The following is a 6,101-nucleotide window of genomic DNA, read 5'->3' as shown; positions in this document are numbered from 1 at the left end:
GGTGGGTCTTCTCAACCATAGTGACCTGACCTGATTTCAATTGTTAGAACACATTGTGGGTGGAGAGAACAGACCTTCATAAATTGTTCTCTGACTAAATGTGTGCTGTGCACATGTATCCTCCTACACACGCACAAACACACAAGGGGGGAGGCGGCATACACAGAGAAACCCCGCCCTAAAAAGCCCAATAGTAATACCGATAATGATAATAATAAATGTACTGAGTTCAGTGACCAGTGGTGTTAAACTGGCTTTTTCAGCCAGTCAAACTGGCTGGTATTGTATGAATGTATGTTTAAGTCCTGTATAATGTTTAAGAATGTATGTTTGTAAGTCCTGACAATGCCTTGAGTTTAGAAAAAAAGACTGTTTCAAAGTATCAAATATATAGACTGGAGAGATGGCTCAGTGGTTAAGCACATTGGCTACTCTTTCAGAGGCCCCAAGTTCAATTTCTAGCACCTACATGATGGCTCACAACTGTCTATAACTAGAGTTCCAGGGACCCTAATGTCCTTTTTTTGGCCTCTGAGGGTGCCAGGCATGCACAGAGTACATACATGCAGACAAACATTCAAAACATTCCCAAAACTCACTCTGTAGACCAGGCTGGCCTCAAACTCAACAGAGATCCATCTACTTCTGCCTCTGAAGTGCTGGGATTAAAGGCATGTGCCACTTTGCCCAGCCTGGGAGCAGCCACAACCATCCATAACTGTAGTTCCAGTTCCATGGGATATGTTTTCCTCCGAAGTGCAGATGTGCATGCAGATAAAAACACCTATATACATAAACTATAGAAATAAATGAATCTCTTTTTTTAAAGATTTATTTATTTATTATGTATACAACATTCCTGCAATGTATGTTTGTATGCCAGAAGAGGGCACCAGATCTCATTATAGATGGTTGTGAGCCACCATGTGGTTGCTGGGAATTGAACTCAGGACCTCTGGAAGAGCAATCAGTGCTCTTAACCTCTGAGCCATCTCTCCAGCCCCCGAAATAAATGAATCTTAAAATATACTACTGAATAAACATGGGCACGCAGAGTTACTAACAAGACAGAGCATGGGAGCCAAAGTATGGCTCCTAAAAGTAAGAGCTGAAGAGGAAGGGTAATGCAGCAGTGTGGCTTGTGGGATTTGGAAGCAAATCCTCCAACTGTGTTAACTCAAGATGGGGAAGTGTTTCAGGGCTGAGAAGGACCTGTGGAAAAGACTCAGAATGGAGGACAGACGTTGCGGAGGAAGAGGTGGTAGAAAGAATCCCCTGGAGTCACTGACAAAGTTGGTTCTTGTTTGAAACAGGATTTTCCTGCAGAACCCAGGCTGATCTCAAACTTAAGCTTTCCTGGCCTCCGTCTGAAGGGTTTCAGGTATGCCCCACCACACCTTGGTCTACCTTGGCTGTTCATTCACACATTACAGACTACACTAGAATTTTCTCTGCTTGGGGCTTTGTGCCTGCCAGTTAAGGGCTGTTGATTCACACCCCATCTCTACAGCAGGATTTCCCAGGGAAGACCGATTCCAGACGGGAGGGATCTGCCTCGCCTCCAAGTGATACCTGGACTAGGAAGTCTTCTGGAAGTGCAGGGGTAGTGAGTCTAACTTCCCCTCACTGACTTTATCCTCAGTAAGTATTGACCAAAACAAACCACAACTTCATTGCTATTTTCAGAATTCAATCTTTTTTTTGGGGGGGGGGTGCCTTGTCTACCTCCTAGATAGTACTTCATTCTGGACCAGTTGGACTCAGCGACTCAGTATTTCACAATGGACTTTTTCTTTTTTTAGTTTTTTGAGGCAGGGTTTCTCTGTGGTTTTGGAGCCTGTCCTGGAACTAGCTATTGTAGACCAGGCTGGTCTCGAACTCACAGACATCTGCCTGCCTCTGCCTCCCGAGTACTGGGATTAAAGGCATGCGCCACCACCACCCGGCTTCACAATGGACTTTTGCTACTTACATATCAGCTGAAGAGATGGCTCAGTGGTTAAGAACATTTGCTCTTCCAGAGAACCTGGGTTGATTTCCAGCACCCACATGGTGGCTGACAACCATCCCTAACTCTGGCTCCAGGGGTTCTGAAACCCTCTTCTGACCTCAGACAGCAGGCATACATGTGGTGTACATACATACTTCCAACAAAAACATTTATAAACATAAAATTTTAAAAAAATTTAAACAAAGATATATCTTGGCCAGCAAGATGGCTCAGTGAGTAACGGTGCTTGCCTGCCAAGCCTGGTGAACGGCATTTGATTCCTGGAACCCACATGGTGGAAGCAGAGCACTGAAAGCCGTCCTTTGACCAAGACACTGTGTACCCTGGCATGCCCACACAAAGGCACAAAGACACACGATGTAAATGTTTAGTAAATAAAACCAGTACTCTCCATACCCATTCACCTTCAGTGTCTTTCATGAAATGGGATAAACCACCAACATTAAAAGAAGCACCTGAATATTAATTTCCAAGATATTTTCTTTTCTTTTTTCTTTTTGGTTTATTGAGACAGGGTTTCTCTAAAGTTTTGAGGGCCTGTCCTGGAACTAGCTCTTGTAGCCCAGGCTGGTCTCGAACTCAGAGATCTGCCTGCCTCTGCCTCCTGAGTGCTGGGATTAAAGGCGTGCACCGCCACCACCACCACCACCCATAAGATATTTTCATTAATACTGGTTCCCCCTCCTACTATGGCAGGAAGTAAAGGGAAATACACACTGATGGCAGCTTTGAATCTTAAATGTCTATTGTCCATGGTAGGAGGAGACAAAAAGCAGGGTAACTTTTTGTTTTGTGATGTGTTAGCCTAAATGTTTGTTTTGTGAGGCAAGGTGTCGAGGCTATCCTGCAACTGCCCCTAGTGCTGGGACTATCGATAGGCATGCAACACCACTCCTAGAAATGGAGTGACAAGAGCTATGTGTTGTGTGGCACATGCTTTCATCCCAGCATTTGAGAGGCAGAGGCAGGTAGAGCTCTAAATTCAAGGCCAGGTTGGTCTACAGAGTGAGTTCCATAACAGCCAGAGCTACACAGAGACCCTGCCCAGAAAGAAAGAGAGACAGACAAAGACACAGAGAGAAAGAGAGAAGGGGCAAGAACAAGGCAACAGGGCAGGGGTCAAGCAGGAAGATGTGCTAGACAAAGCACCCAGTAAGGGCTTTGAAAAACACTTGGCAGCCGGGCGATGGTGGCGCACGCCTTTAATCCCAGCACTCAGGAGGCAGAAGCAGGCGGATCTCTGTGAGTTCGAGACCAGCCTGGTCTACAGAGCTAGTTCCAGGACAGGCTCCAAAGCCACAGCGAAACCCTGTCTCAAAAAACAAAACAAAACAAAACACTTGGCAGGAAAGTCCAGAGATTCACCAAAAAAACCCCAGCCATGCCGTAGATGAAGCCCCAGGCCCACCTGATAGTTACCACCTCAGGTGTGACCCCACTTTCTCCAGTGGGTGCTTTTAATAGACACTGTCACTGACGAGGGCCTGGGTCTTCCAGCAGCAGCAGCAAGCGGGACTGGAGAATTACTCTTGTATACATAGACCAAGTATTTGAAAATAAGTTTGTGCCCGCTTTCTCCTAGAAACTGTCTCAGATTAGCTGAACCTCATTCATACTCCAGGCTGAGACAGGTGCTTAATCCTCTGTCCTTAACCCCAGACCAACAGTCCATGGTTACATTCACCCCAACACAATGATTTGATGTAGTATCTTGCTAGGGGTCCCTTCACCTCTGTAACTTTGCCAGCCTGCCAAAACCTTGGAACTAAAGTCTTAAAAAGCTTCTCAATGCTTCAGATAAAACAAGGTTCCAGAAGAAACCAAAGACGTTGACACGCAGTAAAGTGCAGAAGAGGTCTGGGTCCTTGAGAACAGGGATTGTCTGCATGGTCAGTGTCTAGCACAAGACCTGCATCTTCATGGTTCTTACCAGGGGCTTCGGTGGCGCAGTCGGTTAGCGTGCAGTACTTATACATAGACTGGACTTATAAATGTTTATTTAATGAATGGCTAGAGAAAAGATAGCTACCATCAAGTCAGCCTGAGGAGTAATTTCATTGCAATAACTTGCATGTGTCTCACCCCATCGGAAATGATCTAGACCAGGACTGAGAGATCTCGTCCTCACAAGTACCACAGCAGCTAGCAATGACAGCAATTGGAAGACCAGGAAAACAGCCATGCTCATGTAACCCACCTGCCAGAAGGTTGAAAGTAAACAGGCTCTGTCCCAAGAGGACGTCTGACTTTGGAAGCACGGAGCTCACACAAACTTCTATGCTACAGTTGTGACAGCAAAGGGATGGACCTGAGTGAGACTGTCCCTAGTCTCCAAGGCTCCTCTGGGTCCTGAATGGGTTTTCTCATCTCTGAGAGAGAGAAATGACCTAGAGAGCACAACAGGAGTGAGATGTGGCTTTCTAGGTTCAAGTAATAGTTTTAGACTTAGCCTGGAACTTTAGGGCTGGCAAGATGCCTGGCTACCAAGTTCACTCCCCAGGTCCCCCACGGTGGAAGGAGAGAACTGGCTTCTGTAGATTGCTCTCTGACCTCCACAGACATCATAGCAAGCTCTCCACTACACACACACTCTCTCGGATAAATAAGTGTAATAAAAATTCTTATGTATTAACAGAAAACCTAAGGAAGCCAGAAATAAATTCCAGTTTCTTCACTAAAAATGGATAAAGGACCAAAATCTTGTTCAAAACGGATTTTTTTGAGACAGCATTTTGTGTATCCCTGGTTAGTCTTGAACTTGCTACAGGGCCGAGAATAACCTTGAATTTCTGAGCCTCCTGTCTCTACTTCCCAAGGATCAAAGGCATGTGCCACCATGCCTACTTAATTCGTGGTGGAGACTGAAGCCAGAGTTGCATGTGTGCCAGGTAAGCACTTGACACACTGAGCTCCGTCCCCAGCTCAGTTAAATATTCTGAGAAGTCCAGTATAAAGCTAAAATGCATCTGAATGGAGTTCAGAAATCCCACTCTTAGGGTCTTTCAGAGAGACCTGAGGGGTTTCTGGCTATCTATGGCCATCGAAGAGTTGGGAGGACACAGTTCTTAGTTGCTTTACAGTTTCCAAAACCTGCAGATAGGAAGACAGGTTTAGGCAGGCATTCTTTTTTTAAATAGAAACTAAGGTCGAAATTTTACTTTTAATAATACTACTACTAATAATAAATGCTCCAACTCCTAAACTGTGTGCTTTTCCAGCCTATTAAAGTCATCTGTAGAGTGTCTATACTTTCCCTAGTACAGTGAACAATATAATTAATTAAGAAATCAGAAACGGGTAATTAAAGAAATCAAACTGTTCCCTCTTCCCAAACATTGAAGAGGGTCAAAGTGAAGGGACTGCAGCATGGAAGGCGACCCAGGTCTAAACGTACAAACAGCATTTAGGAAAAAGCCCCCGCCCCCAAACATTACTGTCACAGACAACATTTCTTTCCCAGGGAGTTCGGCTCACTCAGGAGACGTCTAGTCCATGCCTCAGGAAAGGCTGGAGGTGTTTCCAGTCTTCCCTGCCAAGCCTAAGTCTTTTTATGAGCTCGGTATCTCCCAGAAGCATCTGTGGCATAAACAGAAGTGACTCTCAAAAGCAATGAAGGCAGGCAGGCACCTGTCACTGCTCTCGACATCAGCCAAAAAGCTGCAGAGCGTGGGATCCAGGAGACTGCAGGATGAAGAGAAGGGGAAGCACCAAGTGAGGACTGCTTTTGGTTCCAAAGCCAAAACAGGTATACACACAGCACACCACACACACACCACAACACACCACACCACACACACTTGCATGCAGGGCTCCCAAAAATAGCAGCTGGTCTGCATGAGGAACTCTTCCATTCCTGGAGTCAAGAAACAAAAATGATGGCCTTGGAGCCCCATCTCATGACAGCCACAGTCCAAGATCTAGAGCAGTTTATGCCACATCACAGTCTGCAAGGAATGGACTAAAAATCCTTGGTGAAGAGGATGAGGGATTTGACAAGACTGGGGGCAAGGTGAGCTATCCCAAAAGCACAGCTGTGACCATCGCTTGTTTGCTGCGTATCACTGGCCTCTTCTCAAAATGGTACCCAACC

Source organism: Microtus oregoni, unplaced genomic scaffold (genome assembly GCF_018167655.1).
Source record: "Microtus oregoni isolate MIOR12 unplaced genomic scaffold, Mior012 000005F_ref0000423, whole genome shotgun sequence".
Taxonomy (NCBI): domain Eukaryota; kingdom Metazoa; phylum Chordata; class Mammalia; order Rodentia; family Cricetidae; genus Microtus; species Microtus oregoni.
The sequence above is the reverse complement of the archived record's forward strand: the minus strand, read 5'-3'. Positions refer to the sequence as shown.